The sequence below is a fragment of the Ochlerotatus camptorhynchus genome, unplaced genomic scaffold (assembly GCF_037179485.1).
Source record: "Ochlerotatus camptorhynchus isolate MF236.1 unplaced genomic scaffold, CSIRO-AGI_Acam_v1.1 ptg000370l, whole genome shotgun sequence".
NCBI lineage: Eukaryota > Metazoa > Arthropoda > Insecta > Diptera > Culicidae > Ochlerotatus > Ochlerotatus camptorhynchus.
This window is the reverse complement of record NW_027040858.1, coordinates 6,775,588-6,801,909: the sequence shown is the minus strand read 5'-3', so window position 1 is coordinate 6,801,909 and position 26,322 is coordinate 6,775,588. Positions and strand designations below refer to the sequence as shown.

At 42.1% G+C, this 26,322-nt stretch overlaps 1 protein-coding gene across 2 annotated transcripts in view; it reads right to left on the bottom strand.

Annotated features, from left to right (window-relative positions):
• Irk1 (Inwardly rectifying potassium channel 1) overlaps positions 1-25,532 on the bottom strand; it is a 308,434-nt gene extending 282,902 nt beyond the window's left edge. The window contains exon 1 of one of the 2 annotated variants that reach the window (XM_065232633.1): positions 24,565-25,532. The gene's annotated coding sequence lies outside the window, so the exon portion shown is untranslated. The remainder of the gene's footprint in view (positions 1-24,564) is intronic. The other variant, XM_065232635.1, reaches the window with a different exon arrangement.
• Between the last annotated feature and the right edge of the window lie 790 nt (positions 25,533-26,322).

Genomic DNA, 26,322 nt, shown 5'->3' with positions numbered 1-26,322 from the left:
ATACTATGAGCTAGACTATACCAGTTTCGCATTGAACGCTTTAGTGTACGTTGAAGACTTACCTGAGTCATTGTCAAAAATGCAGAAGAGAAGTGATTGGCCGAAGTGGCAGCAAGCTATGCAGGAAGAAATCGATTCGCTGGTGAAGAATGAGACGTGGACCTTGACAAAGCTTCCGAAGGGTCGGAGTGCGATTACTTGCAAATGAATTTTCAAGATCAAGAGAGCGGAGGACGATCAGCCACCACGGTACAAGGCGCGACTCGTAGCAAGGGGATTCAGCCAAAAACGTGGATTTGGCTACGAAGAAACATATTCTCCGGTGGCCCGTTGGCAAATCTAGAAGGAATGGCCGTACATCAGATGGATGTCAAGACGGCATTCCTTAATGGGACATTGTCGGAGGAAATATATATGCAACAGCCGGAGGGCATCGGTCACAAGGATGGCATGGTGTGTCGCTTAAATAAATCACTCTATGGACTGAAGCAAGCGAGCCGAACGTGGAATGAGCGTTTCCACGCTTTCGTGGAGGAACTTGGCTTCAACCGCAGTGCAAGTGATCTATGTCTGTACTTTCGTGGATCAGGGAAGCGTCAAGCGATACTGGTGCTGTATGTAGATGATGTACTAGTGGTCAGTCCTTCGGAGAAGATCGTACTGGAAGTCAAGCAAGTCGGAAGAGTTCGAGATGACCGATGCAGGACCAGTCAAGAGTTTTCTGGGAATGAAGATTGATCGTGATGCTGATAAGAAGATCATGCGCATAAGCCAGAAAATCTATTTGGAGAGTCTGCTGATTCGTTTCGGTATGGACAATTGTCGTCCTATTTCCACGCCAATGGAACATAGGCTTCGACTTGCAAAAGGAGATGAGTCCAAGAAAATTGATAAGCCCTACCGAGAGCTCGTGGGCTGTATCATGTACGTCTCCATGACAACGAGGCCGGATCTGGATGCAGCGGCAAACTATTTCAGCCAGTTTCAAACCTGCTTCAACGAGGAACACTGGACTCACCTGCGGAGAGTGCTGAGATACGTCAAGGGTACATTGAATGTTGGGCTCGTATACCAGGCGGACAACGATGGACTTTTGTTGGAAGCGTATTCAGATGCGGATTGGGCCAACGATATAACGGATCGCCGGTCTGTTTCGGGAGCTGTATTCAAGGTTTTCGGTGCGACAGTTAGTTGGTTTGCGAGGAAGCAACCCACAGTATCACTTTCGTCTACGGAAGCTGAACTTATTGCTCTCTGTGCAGCAGCGTGTCATAGCCAATGGTTGTTACGTGTGTTGAAGGATTTAGGTTGTAGATTAGATAGTTCACGAAGATAACCAATCTACAATGAGGATCGTTTCAAATTCCAAGGATACTGGAAGACTCAAACATATCGACGTTAAGTACTTCTACGTGCGAGAGCTTGTCGAGGCCGGAAGCATTAAGGTGGACAACGTACCGTCGACAGAACAGCAGGCAGACATGCTCACGAAAGGTCTTCCTGCTCCAGCGTTCCAGAAGGTGCGGTCAAGTATTGGAATACTAGATTGCAGCGTTTGAGCGGGCGTGTTGAGAATTACAATCTCTGCTATCATCGCACTTCCATCGGTGCACCTCCAGTGGGTTTGGACCAGGGGACTGGCAACCCCATATCAATCCTATACGTTTGACAGTAGGCAAGATCACGGGCCTTATTTAAATACGGCCCGCCTGACGTATACATGAAGGAAAGAGACGCAAAATAGTGTTTTAAGCAGAAAGACAAGAGCAGATGAAAGCTTCAAAAACATGGCCGCCAGCCAGGCCCCTGGTTTGGACAACCCTGTGTTACTGTCAAACTGCTGCGTGTATGTGTGTGTGAATTTTGTTTTTGCTTTTACTACCAACTTGACAACTTTGTAAGTGACGATAAAATAAATGAAGTCTTTCTATTTCGCTAAGCGTTAACAACAGTTTTCGCGTTTTAGTTTCGCTTGTTCGAACGTCTTTTTGGCCATATCACTTTATTGTTCACCAGTTAAACTAGTTCAAGAGTCGAAGAAAACAAAAGCCAACTCAGCGTCCTCACAATACAATTCAATTTGCAAGAAAGGATAACCATGTTTTTTTTATCTTGAATGTATTGGTCCTTATATTTGTGGTATAGATATTTAATAGTTGAAGAGAGACATTAACGGTGTACTCAAACGATCGGTGCAGGTCGGTATTTGGGCCTTTTCTCCTTTCTGGGGATAAACCCCAGAAGATCTTATCTCGTCCGCAGATACACCGGAACCAGTGCTGTAAATTCTCAAAATCATTTGAACATTTTTGATGAAAATGAGAAAAGTAGCTATTCGCTATCAAAGGGGACCTCCTCCGAATGGGTGATATCAGTTGCTTAGTCATTTGCATGGATCATTCTCATTTGAGAAACGCTATATATCATTCGATTGAGTGTAACCTACACACAAACGGAGCTCTGGTCGACATTCCGGCGAAAAAGCTAAGCCAACCCGACACCAACCTGACTTCTATCAAACCCCAACCCGATGTTGACCCGACATTGACCTGACATAAACCCAAAATTGACCCGACATTAACACGACATTGGGTCGACATCGACCTTAAATTAGCCTTACATTGATCCGACATCGGGTCGACTTGTCTGTTCGGGACCATTTTCCTGGATTTCTTCCATACTCCACTGTCGTATATCAAATGATACTGAGTGACTCAATTGACAGTGACAATGAGCTTCGAATGAGAAAGGGGCTCTTCAAATTATGGTCATGTGAGAATTCGTTTACACAGAATTGATTGAATGGTTGTAGTGGTTCAACTTCAATCGAATGATATGAAAATTTACAGCACTGACCGGAACACGATTGTGAGACAAAGCGCGTCGATATTGCCAAGGGCAAGCTATTCTCCAGCGTCATCTTGGGATTAGCTTCATACGAACAGAAAGAAACATCCTGGCCACTATTTTCCCGTCGCCAGAAGTAGTGACTAGTTTAGTTGCCATCGAAGCAGTGCAACCACATCAACTCGAACCGACCAATTTTAAGCTCTTTGCCCGAAAGGGGTATCCAGGCTTCGATCTGTGAAGTCCACTGAAATATATGACCTTAACCTTGTAGCTTTTTCCCCTTGGTGTAAAGTTATGGTTGGTAACCATTTCGTGCATCAGGAACTAACAATGGACGATGACTATCGCTCCTGCTGGGGTGAGTGACTTGTGTTGAGGTTTATATGGAAGTGCTCAGTGAATATAAGCGACCCAGTGCTCAGCTAAAACCCTGAAACATTTTCCCTTCTGAGTAGCAAGAGGCTACATTTATTAGCTCTATTGTTTACTCCCAAGCTCCTCGAGAACAAAATAATTACTATGGTCGCATCGTTGCTTAAACGAATCCTGACCCATCTCCTACCAAACTATCCAACTCCGTAGCATCTAGGGGGCGTCGGTGAGTCCCTAGCCTCCCGTTAAGTAGATGTTACATCAACAATACCATTCCTTTCCCCATAAAGGAGGTGGCCGGCAATAGTAATTGTCAAGCTTTTCCTATTATGAACTTTGATTGGAGAACTATTCACTCCCAAATATTTTTCCATAAGCAATCAGAATAAGAACGTTAAAGTTGATACATGACAGTTGCCAGAATGCAATCTACGAATTGCTCCGTTACACAAGCAACGTAACGTAACTGTCCTTGATTGAATCTGCTTTTAGTAAAATCTTCTTAACCATAACAAAGGATGCGCACACCTCCCAAAAAATGTTAACCTTTTGTCAGATGATCTAGCTAGCGAATCGAATTCCTTAGTTCGACCAAGGTTGTAGCCCAACCAGCGAATTTCGACTGTACTGATTTTGAAATTAGACCACTCCAAAAACCGCAATCCAATGTCATTCATAAGACAAATTCATCCCACAAAATCCGCAAACCGGCCGGTGGGCATTGAACTTTTATTTCGCAAACAATCAATAATTCAACTATCAAACACACTCCGATTACTTGCGGTCGGTCGTCAGCTGAAATCAACATGGATTAATTTAGACAGAACACGCGATCAACCACCAGAGTTCACCTTCTCTCTGCTGGGCTCCAAACCGATATGTTAATGTACCAACACAATTAATTCATACACACCTGTCAGTTTCACTTGACTCTGCGAAACTGTTGAACTCCGATGAATTAATCAACGTGTTACATAAACAAACTCGCAACGCCATCCCAAACAACAACAGAAAATCGTCTATCAATTAACATGCATGCGTGTGCATTAACCGAACGGAAACTCGCGAGAAGCCGACCCGATGACAGTTGCATAACCTCAAAGTGTATTTTCCGCATCCCCACCGCGTTCTTGCCGTCGCCTACTATGGACTAAACACTGTCAACCCTAACCTTAGCCGTGATTTTTACTGCTAAACAGCAATAACTTTTTTTCCCTCTCTGTATGCGTGTTTGGCGATAACCGCAAGCTCGCGGTAATAACTGGAATTGAATATTCGCGAACGCGAAATTCAATGCTATCCTCCGCAAGTCTGACTGACAGTTTGTGGCTAGTGGTCAATTACTCATTCGGTCGAGGGCAATTGGCTTGGTTTGGGGTTTCCTTCATGTGCTATGCAGTCTTGCTAGCGACTATTTTGAATCCAGACAAAATTAACATGTTCTACCTTTATTTATACTCGTCAGGTGAGATGTTTGGCCTTTCTGGCGGAAAATCCCCGAAATTCCAACCACCAGCCGCATTCCACTGAGATTCCCACCACCTGTAGATGCGCGGAAAATCAACTCGATCCCTCGGGCGATCGTATAAATTCATCTGCTCACCTTGACAGTGATTTTTGGCTGCGTAATGCAGTTTATGAATTTAATTAAATGCCAATTACACTCGTCATCGAACTAATTTCGATTTCATAGCACCACTTTTCACCCATTATTCATCGGGATCGTTCGGGTTTCATTGGATCGAAAGAAACCGAACACAAGTTTTCCACAAGCGTGGATGCCACGCACGTGTTCATAATACACACAAACACAAAATGTCCCATCATCGAATTTTGGACACGATGCGCAATTAAAAAATCAACTTTCGCTGATTTGAGCACAAACAGAACAGTGTCGTGCAAAACATCTACATTGTGCGGAGGGGTAACGCTCTTAGAAATACGAGACCAAACCGTTACAGAGAGGATATATTTACAAAACAAATCCCATCTGCCGCCATTGAGCATCAGATCTGATCTAGAATGTGCGGTGTCTGAGACTGAGACTACGTCTTACCATCCCTATAGTAGGTGTGATAGATCTGTCAGCTGGCTTCATTTTGTTTGTAATCTGTTCTTGAAACAAATCTAATCATTTGACCCACTCGGCCGACTGTCAAAATACATGAAAATTAATTTCCTATTGGTAATAATGCTTGCTCAGGTTGTAATACGACATACGTAAACTTCGACCAATCAGAAGCTGGTTCGCGTTTGACAGCAAAGTGGGTCGTTTTAAGGAACCTATTGTCAGGTATTTATCGTAGGTAGCGACTGAGAGTAGTAAATCATTCTGTTACTACCATTATTGGTCAGAGGTCTACTACTACGCATCATCGCTCTTCGCACTGTCTGTTCTTTGAGATATGAGCAAATCGGGGATGAGTGTTTTCCATCTAATTGCAAAACAGTAATGATTCGAACATCCATCTTGAAGACGAATGAGATTTGGAATTATGGTTATGTGAGGCTGACAAAACCGGGTCATTACTGTATATATTTACATTTGTTTTTTCGACTGGTACTCACCTACTATTTATAGGCTTCAGCCAAGAGGTAGCCAACTCTGCACACCTTAATCTGTGAGTTTTGGCAGTGCCGAAAGCCGTGCCAAGCGTTGTGCCGATCATTCCGAAGTAGGCCGAAGTGTATCAATCAAGGTGTCAATATCCCATGAGTTTGGAAACCCTGAAGCTGGACTTTTGGGATTGTGTTTACATTTTCAATTTATCTAATTCATGACCATGGTTAATGGCAAATATTAAGCTTCATTCTCATTAGAATGAGAGCGGACTGGGCAGTGGAACAGGAACTTATACAACCCGTCCAAAAGAAACGGACGGTGGACGAAATTTTCACCAGCTGCCAGTAAAATTCTCCGACGAAAGTTCACTCGCACCCTAGAAACAACATCCTCGAAACAGTTCTGATCGAATCAGAACTACGTAACCTCGAAGACATCACCCAAGGCTATCGTATCGCGGATTGTGATGTCTCCTACCATCAACCAATTACACACGTTCAAGCCTATCAAGTTCACGATCCTTTGCAGATATGATACATTCCACAAGGTACCACCATGAAAGCCATCAAATGTCCCCACTTCATATCTGTCATACCTCGGAAATGGTGCACGATCCAGATAAACTTCGCATGTGCAGTTCAACTGTACCCTGTGGTTGTTGTTGTTCATCTGCACGCCCATGGGATCTTACCGAACAGCAAATTACCTAGTGTCGTCATGCGTCATGCACTTTCGAGATTGAGCAAGGCCTTATAATTGATTGATTGGTAGGCCACCCATCGCACCGGATCCTTTTTAGACGAACTAATGCAACAGAAGAGTGCAGATTGGATCGTTGATGATGGGGTGTACTCACGGAATAGAATGTAATAGCATGTTTGATTGCATTGATCTGTTCCTATAAATCCTATACTGTTTCGTCCAGACCTGATGGAATATTTGGGGTTAATGTGGATTTCCCATCGAAGTCCACACCAATTGAAACCAATGACTGGCAAGGATACCTAAGGTAAAACTTAGGAGAAAACGATAAAATTTTCATTCCGGAAGGCCCTTGACAAGATCCGGATTCAAACCTGTCCGATATACAAAACCCATCACCCACACACCCTACGATGTGGTTTTTTACTTTATCGTTCGTTCTGCATAACAACCTTGTAAAACAACATTCAGTTCGCCGATCGCAGTCCGCACTGTACCATCGTATTGGACGATCTTACATGCATTTGACCAACCGTTGCTGGAGGGATCACATTTTGGCCATCTTGACTGTCGTATCGACCCTCTCGACCGACCATGGTGTGGAAGAACTCTGTTGGCGTGAGGCTATTCTGGACGAAACTACGAACCGCTGGGATTTTCGCTACGATCGGATTGGCAAAACGTCAACTCTCGACCGTGATGCCGTTTTATCAAGGGGTAATCAACTCTGCACACTGTGCCAAAACACAGTGTGCCACATCAATCGGCACAGTTGGGCACACATCGACGGGATCTCACAGTTATTCACGGTGGGCCCAATCTGCAGTAACCTAAGGTTGCTTGCCGTAGATCGGCCAAGAAGTGACCTAGTTCCATGGCGTATAACATGGATGATTGCAGTGATTTGAGGTTTGATGATATCCGTTACAGTAATTTCAGCTTCGAACGAGCATTCCACAACCATTGGCTTAATTGATCCGTACGCGTGTATCCTTTTATCGAGGATCTTGATCATTTTAAGTTCGACATTGCCAGATTTATGTTCATGCTTAATTAGCTCCCAATCCTTCCCGCTAATAATGTTCACGTCCGCACCAGAGTCGATGAGGAAACAAATCGGACTCGATGATCCTACACAACTACACTCAATCAAAACGTCTTCCAAAGAGAGAGCATTAACGAACTAAAAGGAAAATAAGAACACGAAGGGGATTTGAATGTGATGATTTCATCGTTTCATTTCAATTGCAAGTTCTCAACTCAACTAGCATTACAGTACCTGTTTGGTTTTGTCCTGTGCGTCGTCTCCGGACATGTCACTTCCTGGATCTTCGCGCTTGTATTGGATTGTATTTACGCGTTTCTGCCGCATAATGCCCACGTTTGCCACAATTGTTGCAGCTCCTTTGCAGTGCTGGGCATATACCGTTTCTGTGGTTTAGCAGATTGCACCTAGGGCACCGTGAACGTCGACCCTGGCTATGGTCGTACTTCTGTCGTTTCAGGGATGGTTCAATATCGCGCTCACTGTAGCTTCTGGGGTTTCTTTTGTAATTCTGATTCGAAGCATTCCGGCTACTGACTTCGAAGACGTTGGCGTCCGTTGATTGCGCATTTTCAGCTTCATATGCTTCGTCACGTGTCGCGACCTGCACAATGAAGTTGGACTCATACCCAAAAATTCTAACCGCTTTAACTAGTTCCTTGTTTTTCAATCCTTTCAGCAGTTGTGCTCGTACAGTCTAACTTTGCACATCAAGCGTGCGTGAAAAGCAACGGCGGATTCACCCCTTTCCTACTTCATAAAGGAAAACGCCTCGTGCTCTGCCGCTGTATCTGTCATAGATCGAAAATAATCGTGAATATTCGTTACGAAAGCTCTGTAACAATTGGCGTCCCCAAGATTTGAGCACAGTTGAGCAGTACGAACTATTTCCTGAAGATCTGGACCCATAGAGAGGAAAAACAGTTGTGTCCTTATGACGGGGTTATGCGGGGCATCTTCCACATCGTCATCCTCTTCGCTGTAGTCATCTTCGCTGTCATCTTTGTCGCTGCTGTCTTCCTCTCTGCCGTCCTTGTTATCGCTACGGCTGCCCACAATAGAACTATGCTCATCTGACTCGTGATGTCCTACCACTGAATGGGTATCAGCGCCGGTCTCGTCGGAGCGGACTTCAACGAAATGAGCAAGCTCTAGGTTGCCGCCGTCTTTCTCGGGATTGTCTCTTGCTCTGTTGTGCTTCTTCGTGCCCATCTCGTCGCGAAACTTCAGCGCTTTAGTAACTTTTATTTAAGAATTTACTTATTTACACTGTACCTGTAAATAATAGTTACATGTACGCTCAGATTAGTGCATCTTAATTTTTCATCTTAATCGTGGAAACGCTGATTCCTATTATGATGTGAAAATTTAATCTTATTCATATTCAGAGCTGGTTTTAGGGGTGGGAGGCATACATCCCCCCCCCCCCCAACCTCACCTCGGAATACCACATTTTCTGTTGATGTAAAGTCACAAACATCAGGAATGGCAGGATCGCCAATGTGCAACTCTATTATTAACTCCCAGGAATCACCCAGCGCCGGAGCTCTTACACGGAACACGTCTTACCTTGGGGACGCTGATCAAGGAAAAAGCCAAGAGCGATGGTTGCTCTGATGGTTCATACGTACTCTGTGTAGAGTTCACACGCACACTCTTATCAAGCTATTTTCAGGGCTGCTTCACCCTAATGTGTTCATTTTTAGTAAACAGGGCCCCGCTGTTGTGTCACTTTTTGTCGAGTGAGTGAACTCAAATCCATCCGTACACTCGTCTATGCTACACTGGGGTGTATCGGGCCCACACAGTTTTGGTTCGAAATGTGATCGATGAAATCGTTGAGTTTACCTATGGTGCAGACGGGTTGGGTCTCGTGTTCATGGAAATCAAAAACAATTCGATAGACATCCAACGTCAGTTTATGCACGTTCGCAATACAAATCCCTGTAGGGACGAAACGTAATAAACGAACGTAATAAAAATTGTTCGGCCTGTGCAGAAAGTTTTGAAGAAGTCGGATCTCGTATCATCGTAAATTGCTCGTACACTGGGTAATGCTATCATTGGATTCCTCTGGTTATGGAAATTAGAAGCTGGCCAAGCCGACCAACACGGTTTCGCCTGAAATGGATTCTATGTACCGGAATGGAACCGGGGATGGTGGAACACTTATATTTTGCTGTTATCCGTCCGAATTATAGGATAGCCTGTCGTGGGTATCCGATCTCGAACCGTACAACGACAAATCGAAGCAGAATCTTCAAGAGTTGAACTACATTTACAGTTTTGTTGTTATATAATAAACAATAAATTAAATAAAGGTTCACATAGAATTGGGCACTAATAGCGAATTTGTTTATTATTCAGTTCCAACCTGGATCGGGTATCAAGATTGGGTCTACTTGTTTGCTTGCAAACGTCAGCTTGATCGTTTGTTTTTAAAACCTAGCTCAGGTTGAGGTTCGCACTGACAAAAAGTTCGGTTTCGCAACTGGTTCCAACCCCGATAATAAACAAATTCGCTATAAGATAACACTGACTAGTCAAAGCGTTGATTTCATGATCTTCGTTTATCGCTCCGTATTAAATATAAAACAACTGAAGGTATACCGACGGAGCAAGTTTTTCAACTACTAGGCCGTTTCTTGTAGCTCTTGAATCACGAGTCGTGCTCACTGGTTAAGTTTGTGGTCTGTGTGACCTGGATGGAGACTTCTCGAGTTCTATGTAGTGTACTGGATAGAGCGCTTCCATTGAAGGTGACTGAGAGTCCCATTTTCGAAGCATTTCAGATCTGGACTGGGCTATATTTGGTGATTTTCATCGGTGACACATTGGCCATTGGTTTTCATTGGTGTTACATTGCGTAAGGAACCACTGGGTTAACTTGATAGCTTGATAGGCTGGAACGGTTGGTGGTTCAGGTATTAGGCATCATACTCAGTGACACATACTTCCGACTCGATCAGAAAAACTGGATCGAGGATGTTACTCTTAGTGTGGAATGTGGAATTAAACAACTACTTGTTTTTATTCTGGGTTTGCTTTAGTCAAAGGGATGGCAATTTCGTCTACCATCGATCAAGTAACGCCTTTGCTTCGCAAGAAATTAGCAATTCAATGAGACATCGTGTCAGAATCTTATGAACTGGTTGAATTTGCAGATACAGGTTTGATGACTTTCAGTTCCTCACTCATCGCCCTCTCCCATGTTCTTGAGAGATTGAAACTGAATGCTTGTCAAGAACGATCAGAAAAAAATGAAAATGTGAACACAATCTCAAAAGTCAGGGGTTTCAAAATCATATCCCATGACATAATAATTAGTTAGCTCACTTCGATTGGCACAGCCTAATCTCTCGGCACACATTAAGATGTGGAGAGTTCAATACCCCTTCCGTTTATATTATGTCGATTGTATCCTACTTGTCAACGTTTTCCCTAAAGAGCTGAATAGTGTGCCATGCTGTGTTTCGGCACAGTGTGCAGAGTTGGACCCATGGCTTCAGCAGTGTCTAAACTCATAGATTCGACACTGATGAAGCCTGCAAGTAGTAAGCGAAATGCGCGTATCTGTTGAGATGCAAATATTGAAGTGGAATTTAATGGAAACTACTCACCCTATTTTCTCTAATTAAGTAGGTATTCCACTAAGAATCGCTTTATAATATTGTATTCGAGACATGGTTAATAACGATAACTACCCGAATAAAAATTTACCAAACAAAAACATTAGAACCTATTGATACAATTCTCAATGCAATATATAGCTACTGTAAATTTAATTGTCAATAACAATTGCAATGCAATAATACGTCATGTTTTGCACAATATAGAAAGAAATTTGAAATGGGAAAACTAGAGCAAAACAACTGTTTTTATTTTAGAGACACCCTAACTCAATTCATGAAAATAGCTCTAAATCTGTCAAAACAAAAAAGTTCTTTTTTCAAGTCTTTTTTACAAAGCTACTTAAAATTAGCTCAGTTATAACTTTGCCGAAGAATGTATACCATAATTATTCTACAAACAAAAAGTTAGATTTTCGATTTTAATGATGATAAGAACTACCCTAACGGCACCGGTGGTGTAGTGGTAAGCGTGATTACCTCTCACCCCAGCGGGCCTGGGTTCAATCCCAGACGGCGCCGCCGAGATTTTCTGAGGCATAACATCTCTGATCACGCCAGGGAAGTAAAGCCGTTGATCCCCGGTTCAAGAGCTCGATAGATAGGGTCCAGGTGTGGGAGCTGCCTCCCTGGCGTTGGTAGCATTGGTGCTCAGCACGGAAAACAAGATCGACGGAAAACAAACCAAGGAAAAAAAGAACTACCCTCGAATTCATTGTCATAAAAATGAGGGCCTAACTATAAGGAACAACTTTGTAGAAGAGACTTTTAGTCTAAAGTTTAAATTTCAGGCTCAAAACATATCCTTCCCCCTAAATCTGCATTCTGGACCACTGTGCATTGACGTAATCGTTTTAATGGCTTGCTTTTATAGTTAACCTAATAAACGTATGATAATTTTGTGTAAACTGGCCACACAAAGGCTGGATTAGGATGCAAATTAGCAATCCGTGTGTAACATAAATGATAACAACAAAAACTTAGCCTGTTAACCAACATGATTGTCCACTCGACTCGCTAAGTAAGAACAATTCTCTTTCCAAATCTTTTAAGCCGTGATAAGCCACAATTTATGCATATATGACGCGAATGATCATCGCAAATTAAATTTCCTACGCCTCCGTTCATACGGGATTCGACAAATAAAACGTGATGATACTGATGACGACGGTGCGTGTGTCACGCCGTGGCCATACACATTCCTCTTCCAAGATTCCTTCTTCGATTGTCGTCGCTAGCTGAGAGTGGTTTATTCTAATTACTGCCGTGTGCAGGAGAATTAACAACGAGAGCAGTAACGACGATACAGCTCTTGATAAGATAGGTCTCCGAATCCAACCGGCTTGGACGCTGATCTGTCACCGACCGACCGAACGAACGGAAGACGAGTGAGCGACCATCCGCGACAAGACAATGGGACAAAAGGAAGCGACAATAAAACGGACTTAATTTATTGAATCTTGTCTTCGTTTTTCTCACATATGGAAAACCTTGAACCAGAAAAGCGAGCTTTACACATTTGGCTCACGAAAAGAAAATCGAAAAACAAGGTGGATATAAAAATACGGAACAAGCTCCGGTTATATGTGCAAGTAAATCATCAGTATCGGTAGCAAGTAGAAATACTCAGAGGGAGAGATGGGCGGAGAAAACAAAATACAATTCGGCAGCAGGGATTTGTATCTAAATTATCTTGCAACCCTTCCTAGAAGCCAGCAATTCACATGACTTTTATTTTTGATTCGATTTACGTGCAAAATAATAATTGATTGCATCACAATATTTCTTGGTGCCATTAATTAATCAACTAAGATCAAATAATCAATAGAGTTAGAATATTGTTTTTGTTTCCAAAAACTAGTTGAATTTGAGAAGCACACGTGATTGAATTTCTGTTCGATTGCAATACTCTCAAATATAATCTAGTAAGAATAAGAAATCCTCGGACAAATTCTAATGGGAATGTTCGATTGGCACAGATTTTGGCAGTTCATTTGGCTCAAAACATTCTCCTCGCCCATCTCTCCCTCTGAGTATGTCTAGTAGCAAGTACGCATTGTTTTGACAGCTCTAGTGGAATTAGTGGAAGTCTACCTTTTCCAAATGGTTTGCAAGAGAACCACTCGAAAGTCCCGAAATTCTGAATGGCTAAAGAACTCCCGTACAGTCTCAAAACTTTCGAAAGCTGGAATTCCTGAAACTGAAGTTGCGAAGAAATCCTAAAATAAAAATTAAACTGCATGAGTATGAGTTTATTCAGGTCTATACAATTTTTCGTATGATTTACCTAGTTTTTATTGGTTATGGGGAAATCTGTCAAAATTGACCATTTACTGAGTTCTGATCAAATGAGACCAGCTCTAAGACCAGCTTCATTTAACTCCCCAGCCGTGTACACGTGGGCTCAATTTAGAAGCACAAAGTTCAATAGGCTCTTTTCATGCACTATCAATGTAGAGTGCGCTAGCCGATTTTGAAAGGAAATGTCATCCAATCCATTTGTTTACATCATAATGACGATTTTTAAAACTCAAAACAATGTACATTTTATTGCACAACTTCCAAATTTCCATCGGGAGTGGTCGTATTTTTCGATTATCTACAGATCTGAACTGATTTCCAGCTGAAATAACCACACATTAAAAATCCGGAAGATCATAACCGCTGGGACAATTTAAAAAACCTTAATTTTTCTCATCAAAAATATATGGAAGCACCAGCCGGATCACTGCAAACCCGATACAGAAAACAAAATATTCCACGTGGATGATGATTTAAAGCACCTGCGGTGGATAAATTAATCAGGAAAGGTAAAAATATTGTCCTCCTCCTTCACGGTGAAAATGTCCACCCTCATCACTCTTTTGAGGGTTCCCCTATTAACCGCCAGAGGCTGAAACGATCGCTTAGATTCCTTTGGATTCGCCTATTGGGGGTCTCCCTTAGCTCAGTCGGTAAAAGCGCAGCTACAAAGCAAGACCATAATGGAAGAGGAGGTGGATTCGATTCCTGGTCAGGTCTAGAAATTTTTCGAGTTGGAAAATTTCTCGATTTCCCTTTTTTTTCCGATTTTCTTAACAAAAAATATGTGGAAGCACCAGCCGAATCACTGCAAAATCGATACAGAAAACAAAATATTCCTTGTGGATGATGATTTCAAGCACTTGCGAAAGATAAATTAATCAGAAAAGGTAAAAAAAAAATCCTCTTCTTATGCTTTACGGCGAAAATGTCAGCCCTCATCACTCTTTTGATGGTTCCACTATTCACCACCAGAGGCCTGAAACGATCGCTTAGTTTCTATTGAATTCGCCTATAACGGTGTGGAAGTGCATCTAGAACCACAAACGGAGCGGCTCGAAAACTTTGGTGACGAACCTGCTATAGACTTCTCTGACGTTTGGGAAATGCACAAGTATTAGTGCAGAACTTTGGGTAAATTATAAGTATTAGTGCAAGAAATCATTTGAATTTACCCAAAGTTCTGCACTAACACTTGTGCATTTCACAAACGTCAGAGAAGTCTATTGCAATTGTTCAGTGTACCACATGGCAACACTACTACTGAATTGTACTAGCATTTTCAACAAAAGTACTAGAATGTTTTGGTTCTATCTCTTTCACTCTACTCAAAACTGAAATGCATAAAAAAGAAGCTACAGAGAGCACAATTAACAAGTGAAAAAGCGTAGGATAAGTTTCCTTTTCATTTGGACGATAACGAAACAGACTGGAATGATTTGCTGCTGTCGGCCGGATTGTTGGTAGTAAGGCCATCATCCGCAGCAACAACAACAACTGGGCCAAGCTTTGTCCCTTAAGCAAACCTCACACGCATCAATATATTGACGCGAAGGGGAATTATTGACAATAATATTTATGATGTGAATTCAGAAATATACGATTATTGTCAATAAAAGCAATCGTGTAGGGTCCACTTTAGGGTGGTAGGCAATGGATGGCTGGACAAACTGTCCTAAGCTAGTGCTGAGGTAATTCAGTGCCAACATTTAGAAGGGGCGTGATTGCATGTGTAAACAATGGCTTTAGCCATCGATTTCTCGCGAATAAAAGCTTACTCATAAAAATTTATGACATCAACAGGTAGAATAATGTTTCCTCTACAAGCTAGCATTGTTAACATGGCGGGGTGAGCGTTTATTTGCGAGAAATCGACGTCTGAAGTCATTGTTTACGCCCCTTTGAAATGTTGACACTGAATTCTATCAATAATTCAGGCGTAACACTTGATAACTCGCACGTTGCCACTGTATTCCTCCAGTGAGATAAGACAGCATCAGAAATCGACATCACACTAGCATTCACTTACTAACTGCACAACAAAAATCGAAGCCGATTACTTAAAGGTTGATACGGTCAAAATTTGGTCAATATCAACTTGACGTATTTCTTTCAATTTTGCATTTAAAAAACCTGAACACCCCTCATTTTAAAGGTGTGTGTGTGTAGAATGTTGCTCCTATTTTGATTTTGGAATTCACTCTTTAGTTGTCAAAATGCCGTCCAAGCAAGAAGAGCAGCGTTTCAAAATTTTGCTCGCGCATCGCGAAAATCCGAGCTACTCGCACGCAAAGTTGGCAAAATCGTTAAAAGTTGCCAAATCAACCGTTACAAATGTAATTAAAGTGTTTGGGGAACGTTTGTCGACAGCCAGGAAGTCTGGATCGGGGGGAAATCGAAAACCGGAAGCCGCTGAGACGACAAAGAGAGTTGCCGGTAGTTTCAAGCGAAACCCTAACCTCTCTCTCCGAGATGCCGCAAATAAGCTGGGTGTATCGTCTACAACCGTGCATCGAGCCAAAAAACGATCCGGACTATCGACTTACAAGAAGGTAGTGACTCCAAATCGCGATGATAAACAAAATACGACGGCCAAAGCGCGATCCCGGAGGCTGTACACGACGATGCTGACGAAGTTTGACTGCGTGGTAATGGACGACGAAACCTACGTCAAAGCCGACTACAAGCAGCTTCCGGGACAGGAGTTTTATACGGCAAAAGGAAGGGGAAAGGTAGCAGATGTTTTCAAGCACATGAAACTGTCAAAGTTCGCAAAGAAATATCTGGTTTGTCAAGCCATCTGTACCTGTGGCTTGAAAAGCAGCATTTTTATAGCTTCCGGGACTGTCAACCAAGAAATTTACGTGAAAGAGTGTTTGAATAAACGTCTGCTGCCTTTCCTGAAGAAACACGGTTGTTCCGTACTGTTTTGGCCGGATTTGGCATCTTGCCATTACGGTAAAAAGGCCATGGAGTGGTACGCCGCCAACAACGTGCAGGTGGTTCCCAAGGACAAGAACCCTCCCAACACGCCAGAGCTCCGCCCAATTGAGAAATACTGGGCTATTGTCAAGCGGAACCTAAAGAAGACCAAAAAAAACTGCTAAGGGCGAGCAGCAGTTCAAGGCAAACTGGCTTTCTGCGGCGAAGAAGGTGGACAAGGTAGCTGTACAAAATCTGATGGCAGGGGTCAAGCGTAAGGCCCGGCAATCCGGATTTGGAAAAGCGGAAGCCTAACTGAATATTTTTCCTGAATTTTATACTAATTGAACTTGAAAAAGAAATTTAATTTGATTTTTTAAATAAACGATTTCACCGATTCACACGCGTTTTCCCTTGACCAAATTTTGACCGTATCACCCTTTAATACGTTACTTTTTTTAATAATCCTCGGAAATTGAATCTAAAACAAACGTTTGCACCTCATTTGCAGTCAAACTCAAATTCACTGTCTCGCCTGCTGTCTTTCCTTCTCGCTTTTATTTGGTTATTCATATAGCATCTTTCCATATCCTTGCTCGCATCCAATGAGCTGGATTACCGAGGTGAAGCAATCGTTTAAGTTGTGTGAATAAAACCCCTGTACGATACAAGCAATTAGTGACGTCACTACTTGCGTTTACGTTGATTTTTTGGTTTACTAATACAACCATATTTCACGATCTGCATCACCTCTCTCTGTACCTCATTGGCTCGCATCTACTTCCATCTTCAGCAGCATTGGAAGCGTTGAAACAGTAGATGCAGCGTATGCTAGGTAAATGAATCTAGTGTATGTACTCTGATCTAAAAGAGGGGTTCGATTTTTTGCAGAATCCAATTGTCAATTTAGGTGTGTCGCACCCCTCGCAGACTACTCTGAGTTACAAAAACTGTTGGATGTCCCAAACTCTTAGCGCTTCGCGAAAACCGACCGCTTTAGAAACTTCCTGAATTGTCAGAAAATCAGTCATTTTAGAAAACCACAGAGCTGCGATAACTATTGGAATACCAGCAGCGTCAAGAGCGTTTGAAGCTCCTGGATCATGTTGTGATTAAGTTAGTTTGGTCAGTAAATACACTCCCGATCATAAGTTGTGTCCTTACACCCAAATTTGTTACGTTCATATCTCTGTTGAATGGAACTTTCCTCGTAGGCAAATTGTTCAATATAATTTTCAAATTTTGTGTGCTAAAAGTTCACCCAAAGTTACAATATTTTTCAAAATTTACTCTGAAGAATCGTGACCAATTTTCTCAGAATTGGGTTGGCCAAATTTTGAAATAAAAGTAGTAGTTGAACACTTATGCTATACCATTCATACTATTCAAATAACCTTTGGACTTGGACTGACTGTAACGCAAACAAGAGTATGCCAAAACTACAATAGAATTTGTCTCAGTCGGAATAATACCATGGGTAAACCCATCGCCCGAAAGGCAAAAATCAAGAAAGGCCTATTCACAAAGCATCGCTTCAAATTGCTACGCGGCAAACGACGCATTACCGCTCTCACATATACATTCACGCGAGGAACAGCACAGACGGCTACGGCTTCACTACCAGGAAGAGGGAAAAATCCTCTCATTGGTGTTGACGGTTACGCTGTAGCTCTTTACTCCTATGGTAATATCCTGAAGGAAATGTCAGACTGTGCGTGAAACATAGCGGACTTCGTACTATCAACAATCAATACGAAACTAACGATTTTAAATTGGCTCTCTACTTGACTAGCCTATTGGTCCCAAGCAAACGATTAACGGACCCCATTCTAGTCGAAATTCTAGTACTACACAATCTTTGTTTTGATTAGCTATGAAAGTTTGACAGATAAAATGAGGGGTTAGTGGATTTTCCTATGTTTCGAGGGGTGCATCGATTAGCTTGGGACCGAAGAGAGTACCAGAGCTGCGCCAAAAAAGAAGAGCACGTTTCTTCGGACCATCTATTTAGTCTTAGAGTTACCTCTATGGTACTATCCTTTCACTGCAACGAAAATTTCAATCAGAAACTGTCAATCTTTGCTAGAAGAGACGATTTTTCGATGGTGTTGTCAACGCCAATTATTGGGATGTTGGGCGGTCTTCGCGAGTGTAATAAAGAAAGTGGTCCGTTGAAACCGTCAAAAAAGTGTTTGCCGATAAATTCGACGGCAGAAAGTGCTTGACACCGCAGTGAATTCCGAATCTGTGGTGCCACTGGATTCGACGGGGAAACATTCTGCCTGCGGGGTGGATTAAACTCGATTCGTGCGTGCTAAGAAAGAGGTTAGTTCACCAGAAGGAAAAACCCAGCTATTAGGCAACCCGCTGACTCGTAGTGTTTCTCATACTCCACAGAGGTGACCATCAGTGTCGGTGACACTTTCGACGTCGGCCATCAAAATCGATTGAAACCGAAGGACGCTGCTCGACACGTGGCACAAGGAAGAGTACCATCAACCGGTGGAAACTAACGATTTTAAATTGACTCACTACTTGACTAGCCTATTGGTCCCAAGCAAATCGATTAACGTGCCCCATTATAGTCGAAATTCTAGTACTACACTATGTTTGTTTTGATTCGCTATGAAAGTTTGACAGATCAAATGAGGGGTTCGTAGATTTTCCTATGTTTCGAGGGGTGCATCGATTAGCTTGGGACCGAAGATAGTACCAGAGCTGCGCCAAAAAGATGAGCACGTTTCTTCAGGACCTTCTAGTCTTAGAGTTACCTCTATGGTACCACTGCTCGAAGGCTGGATCCTGGCAATCCACGCACCAAAGGACCCCGAAGAAGGTAAGATTCGTCACCAGCATCAACCCATCCTTAATCGTTTTAGGGTTTCTTTTCTTGGGCGAACAACAGCGGAGCCGCCGAAAGAACAGTGACACATTCGCTCGTACACTGGAATACGACGACGCTATCGTCCCAAGACCCCGAACAGGGTAAGACAGGTCAACAAGCACGATTCATCACCAGAAACTAATCTCCGTCGTCGCCTCAGGGTCTTGTTTTCTGGATTTCTGATTTCTGATTCCTCCACAGCATCTCACGGTTCTCATTCGAGCTGCCAGGGCGTACGCAGGAGCGATTCACTGGAGCCCAATCACGACTGCCTTCCAGGGATCGACTAGCTTTCGGAGTCGAGGCAAGTCGTGTGTCTGGAGAAGGAGATCGAGAAGCTGACAACCGGGTGACTGAGCGACCTGGTCACACTCGCAGTGCCATACCATCGTCGGCAACACTAATCGAATGAAGAGGAGCAGAAGCGACGGAAGGAAGCTTCCAGGAGCCTTCGAGTAGAAGGCGATGAATTGGTCACTTGATGACGTACGCACCATGCGCATCGACGGCCTACGGTGCGCAGATCGGTTCGAGAGGCAGAGTGCATGAGCGAAGATGGTCAGGTAACCACCGACAGGTGAGGTAACGACCGAAGAAACGGGCCAGCGAGTACAGAAAATCTAGCGTTAAGATGACCAAATTCTAGTAGATAAGAAAGAGAGAATGGATTAATGAGGAAGCTAGGAAAGTGGGAAAAGAAACACCAACGGAGAAAAAAAAACATGAATTTGGCAACAAGATAAACTAAATCAAAGCAATCCTGGCATCACTTGCATTTGTAACTGCTTGCGAGTGACTTCGCCAATGCACCTACGAGTGAGTTAATGATTGATTGCTAAACGATTTTAATACTCCTCCCTAATTAAAGCAAACCATTGGTAAACGTTGCAGATTGGAACCGCTTTTGACAGTTCGATTGAAATCAGAACAGTGTCTCCGCTGGTCTCTTATTCCAGTGTTTCTAGGGAAAAGTCATGTTTTTGATGTGGCAGAAAATAAACTATCATCAATGGTATGCTTTGCTTGTTTTGGTGCGTTTATTGATTAGTGTTTGCAATTCGAAAATCACTTTCGGTAGATTGCCCGGCTACCGGAAATTCTGCAACATTTTTTGGGGACTTCCGGAACATTGAAAGAATTGTTAGAACATTCAGAACATGCGCAACTTCCAGAACTCCCTGTGCTTCGAGAGCTACAAGCTGGTTCTCGTGATTCCCGATAGTTTCAAGACTTTACGGAAGCTCCAGAAGTTTCTGATGCCTCGATGGCATTTTGCTACCAACTGAATGTTGTCATATCTCCAGAAGTTTTCCAATGTTCGTAAGTTCCCGATGTATTTGGATTTACCGTTTCTGTAGATTCTCGCAGTTATGAACCATCGAGAAGTTATTGGAAGTCCGAAAGTATTCTCACTGGTTGGGAAATTATTCAACTTAAAATAAATCCTGGCAGGGTGTCTACTTTTTTTGCTAAATAAGATTCCCTGGGATTTTCCCCAGGTTTTTCCAGGATTTCAACGGAAAAGTTCCAGAATTATTTTTTAAGGTGAATTGGGCCTTTAAATTCCCTAAGATCTCTTTTTTTAGTTCTCTATGGATGATTACAGGAACAACCTTGAAATTATCCATAGTATTCATTTGGAATTTACCTCAAAACTTGGTTGACAATTTCCTCAAATCTTCTTTGAAATACTCCTAAGAGTACTTTTCGAATCATCCTTAGAATAGAGGGGGTAAAATCTCGCATGAAGTGATCAAATTTCAAAGGAAGACTCGGAGTCTTGAATAAAAGTTCTTCAAGTCTGGAATTTTAAATGTGTAGAAATTTCTAAATATCGGAAATTGTTTTAAATCTCAGATCTCAAAAATTCGTAGTGCTCAAGAATATCCAAAATTGTTTTATTACAGTATCTTAAAAATTTAAAAAATGGAAGATCCCTAAAATGCTAAGATGTCTTAGACATTTGATTTATTTTAAATTAGCAATGTTGAAAAGTACAGCATTTTGAATATTTAGATTAATCATCCTTCTTTGGGATATTCATACACAGCAAAAAAAATGTAATATCAATTAATGTAATTCATGCTGATGTATGAAATAATGATGTAATAGCAAAAAGCAGATACAATATTACATCAATGGATGTAATTTTGTTCGCAAAATCCGGAAATGTAGTGAATTTGTTGATTAGTTTAGCGTGAGTTAGTGGTTTAGCGACTGATATTTGAGGATCAGGTAGATATTCTTAATTATAAATCTAAATTAGCCTAATTGTTTAATTGAACTAGGACGAGATCACTTACGGCTAATACTTACAACTATAGTACGGAAAGAAAAGCTGAGGTCATCTGCAAGAGAATAACGTGCAGAAACTAAATGTAAGTCAATATCCTCTTAAAATTAAAATGATTAAAACTAATATTAAAAATAAATTGCAGCTTTGATCTGCTATCTACACAAGGCAGATTCCAAGGACTGTTTCATAAGAAATCCGAACACCAACTATTTATGGTAATTTTCTTCAAAACGCTCTAGAATCTATCTAAAGAGAATTCATAAAATTTGCTCTACAATTCACTTTAAGTTTTTAATAATTGTAGCATAATTAACTTCGTTAAATCTTTGGAAGCGAATCATGGTGACGTATACGAATTGTTGCTTCTCCTGCTATCTTTATAAAGCTTAAATCTGAAGCAAGTATGCATAACCCGGAGCAACTAACTTTCCAATACGCTAATGGAAAGGCAATGGAGGTACGAATGTCGCTTTCTGAGGGCAACATGCAAAACGTCCGAGTGTACGATCTGCCACCAGAAGTACCAGATCGTGATCTAACGTAAAATGTCCTGTTGCATTGGACCTCGATATGTTTAAAGGAGTGCGAGGTGTTTACATGGACGTGGAAAAGTAGATTCCCTCCTCGCTTAATTTCCCCAATCAGAAGGGAAATATATTCTATTCGGATGATAAGAATAAATGCTTCCTATGTAAGGCGAAGGGGCATCGGATGAATTTCTGCCCCAAGCGGAAGGCCCGCAAACAACGGCAACATCTCGGAAAGCAACCGGATGTGGACAAAAAGCAGGATGAAGAAAAACACCACTTCGTACGCTGGTGAAGTGACTGAAGGTGCATCGTTGGACAGCACCAACCAGGAAACAGAGGAAGGTATATAGGTGCTACGGTGACCAAAAACGAAACCGCACCTCAACTGACCTGGGGCTGCATTGCGCATCTCGAAACGAAAAACTTTTTCATACAAGCGTTCATACAAAATGTCTTTCGTTTCGAGATGCGCAATGTGCCCCCTAGATCCAGCAACGACAAAAGCATTGGAACGAGTACAAACCGATGCAGAAGAAGAAAAATGAATCAATCCCCCTAAATGTGCATGAAAATAAGAGTCCCTCGGCTCCGTTTTGCTATTAAGAGACAATGAGCCTGAAAACACCATAGAAAAAAATACTTTATCATTGTCTTCAGAATTTTCCTCAGTATTTTATTGGAATTCCTACAAAACTTCGATGACATTATTCCTTTAATTACTTTTGAAATATGCTCAGAAATTCCTCAAAATATGCTTCAGAACTCTCATGGAATTCTAATAGGATTTGCTTTGGAATATTCCATGAAATTCCTTTCAGGGTCTCGTAAGGATTAATTCCCTTGGAAATCTACTCAGAATTCAATTGAAACACAACTTAAATTTAATTAGGATTTATCCTCAGATCCTTCCATCGCATTCTTCTCATAATTCTTCCGAAATTATAACCAGAACTCGCTTGATCTGTTCTTTAGAATTCTTTTAAAATTCTCCTTAAAATTCACTTGTAACTTTCTTCACAATTCCTATCCAATATTCTTAGGCATTATTTCCTCTCTTCGCTGGTGGAATCATGTTTCGATCTCCCGTTAAATTTCTTCTGAGAATTCAATTGGAATGCTCTCAGAATGTCCTTGGACTTATTCTCGTGTTTGCTTAGTAATTATGCTTAAATAATCTTTTGAATTTTCTTCTCACTTTGGAATTCTATTAGGAATTAAATTGAAGCTAGAATGTCAGTACTTGGTTGGGCATTTGGTAATTGTATTTTACCATACAAATGCAATAAAACATGTCTATAATATAGCTCATACATATCTCCACTATTTCATTACGACTGATTTGATCAATCTAAAAATAAAGATAATAACATAAGCAAAACAAATTTGCTTGTTTTACCGTACACACTTAATCTAGCTCGGTAAAATCTCCAACAGCCGATTACCTCGGCATTTACTTTTGCTGATATCTCTGCAAAATATCTGTTTGTTAGCTGATATCTCAGCAAAATGTTATTTGTTAGCTGAGTCTCGGCAATTGTTTTACTGAATCTCAGCAAAATAAATTGCAGAATTACTCGGATGTTGGAATCTCGGCGAAAAAATTAAGTGTGTAGTAATAGCAAAAGCGAAACTCTTGGAGCAGGAATTTGTTCGAGTAGTAAATTGTTCAAATTGTTCAAAACACAATCACTAATGAGAAATCCCTGGTTAGTCCATATCACCGCTCATTTTACTGGATTATCAGTAAATATAATGTCTGTTAGCTGTTGTTTCAATTAACATCCTTTTCCTGGATCATTATCAGCAAACTATTTTGCTGGAAAAAGTTATTAGAATTTGGTATGAGTGCCTTTTTGTGGAAAAAAAAAGAATATTTAGTGACTGACTTGAAAATAGTGACCTAACCACTAAAGTTACCTTCTGCCAGCTCTGATCGTAGAAAATATTTCCTACACACGCATATATTTGCACGGAGTAAAAACATCACCTAACTGATCAAAACAAAAATCATGCTTCCTCAAATGCCCCGATCACATGCTAGCATAGCTTCCATCAAAAATACAAACAAACCATTCAAGAAGATACTTTCTCGCCTCGCCGATCGAATGGAAGTAGGCTATGCGCGATATCATTTCCCAACCTCGCACGCACTTTGGGGGATGGCGGCGACGATCGATCAAGGACGACGGCATAAGTTGGGCTATTCCAATACCTGGCAATGATCCAAGTAGTGTAACTGCTGTGGCATTAGCCGCGATCCGATCGGTCGCTTCCCGTCCCATCACTGTCGGTCTATTAGGAGTTCAGCCAACAGGAAGGTCAGTAACACATACATTCTCCTCCCTCCTAGTAAACTGAGCGTCGCAATCAGCTGATGATGTGCGGTTTGTCGATACGAGCATTTCCGTTAACTCTACTAGACTACTAGATCAAATCGGACCAGATCATTGGTAAACAAACGAAAACTAACCTCAACGTCGATCGGCTTTGCGTGCTGTAGCTACTACGTGTTGCCAAGGAGACTCCCTTTGTTCAGGATGGGATGATGCCGTATCGTTTTCGTACGTACTTTGTTGTTCAATTCCGTCAGATGTGACAGCACGTCATGCACTATTTTCGCTTTCGGCACTCTAAACCCGTTCACCAATAATTTACTAATAACTCAAAACTTAATGACAAAACCCGCCGCGTACACTCAGTACACACACCCCGCAGAGGCTAATGACAAATCGAAAAAAAATGAAGCACCAAACTATTTTTACTCGCAACACAACACTCTCAATTCTCGCGGAGGACCACTCTTTCTCCGACGTACAACGAACGCGCCGAGAACACGTTTCTTTTTTATCACTCTCCTTGAAATTCCCTTTCTTCTGTTGCTTTTCGCTTTCAAACCACCGACCACCCTCGATGAATTCTGTTCCGAATTGTAGACAAACTTTGCACTATAAACTTCACACACTTGACCTTCGAAAACTGCAAGCTTCCTTCCCGTCAGCCGGATCCAACCCAATTAAAATTCACTTCACTTGTTATGACTAAGCATCCCACTCACTCGCGCACCGGGATCGTGTAGTACACATTTCAAATTTGACACCTTTCAAGGGTTGCTATAGTCGGTAAACTTCCGACGCCGAACACCAACTGTCACACACAAAAAAAGGAAAACAACAACACCTACTTTTTCAAAACAAAACAAGCGCCGCGCATTCACACGTAAAGAAAACAACAAGGCGAACGCACTAACAGCAATAGAGCAAGATCGCACCGATCAAACGTCCTTTCGGTGAAAAATTTATCTCTGCACTGGTGATCCTGATGAGACGCGCCGAGCCGAGAGCAACCAAGCAAAACGGTGTGAATACGATCGCGACGCTTTATCGACTGACACTGAACCCCTTGGCTGGCTTCCTGACTGATGTTTGATGTCGCTGACTGGCTGACTGACTGACTGACTGACTGTCGGACGGTCAGACCCTGACAAATTCTTCCACCGTTGTTGGCTGTTGCTACTGGCTGCTGCTACTGATGATGATGATTACGACGATGATTGCCGCTTACCACTCTCATTACCGTGTGGGTTTTTGCCACACGATCAACTGAGCGCGCGAAAAACTTTCGATGACGCACATGCCGCTTGCACGCCTTCAAGCATTGCAAACTCTTTTTTATGCACCTCCCTAGTGCAGTTTCCGCGCGCGCCAGCAGAACACGAGGGGCACGTTCACAACAGATATTCGTCGCATCAGCTGTGAGAGAACGCCATATAGAGAGAGTGAGAGTGAGTGGCAAAGTGCAGCATTGCGAGAGGACAAGCACGTGCGCTGCAGTAAGGATCCATTCCATACAACGAATTTCCCATTGAATCATTCTCCGTGAAGATCCGAATGGAATATTCCTCTATCTTCGAAATTTACTGCCTTCTAGTGTTGCCTTCGGATAATCTTTCCGAACGAATTGGTGCAAAAGCAAATCACATTAGGTTGAGTGTTTGTTACCTCAGTTTCTACCGAATTTTCAAACGACTCAGCTTCTCAAATACTTGAAATAGGTACGTGATTGTGTTGCTTTCCCCTTTCAAATGCATGCATGAATGTATGAGCATGAGCAAGCAGTATCGTGAAAATATGTACAAAAGTGCATGTTTACCCTGGGGAACATCTCCCCCGCTACGAGTATTTTGCTATACATAATACATGGCCGGCCACAAATTCTGGACCCCCTATCC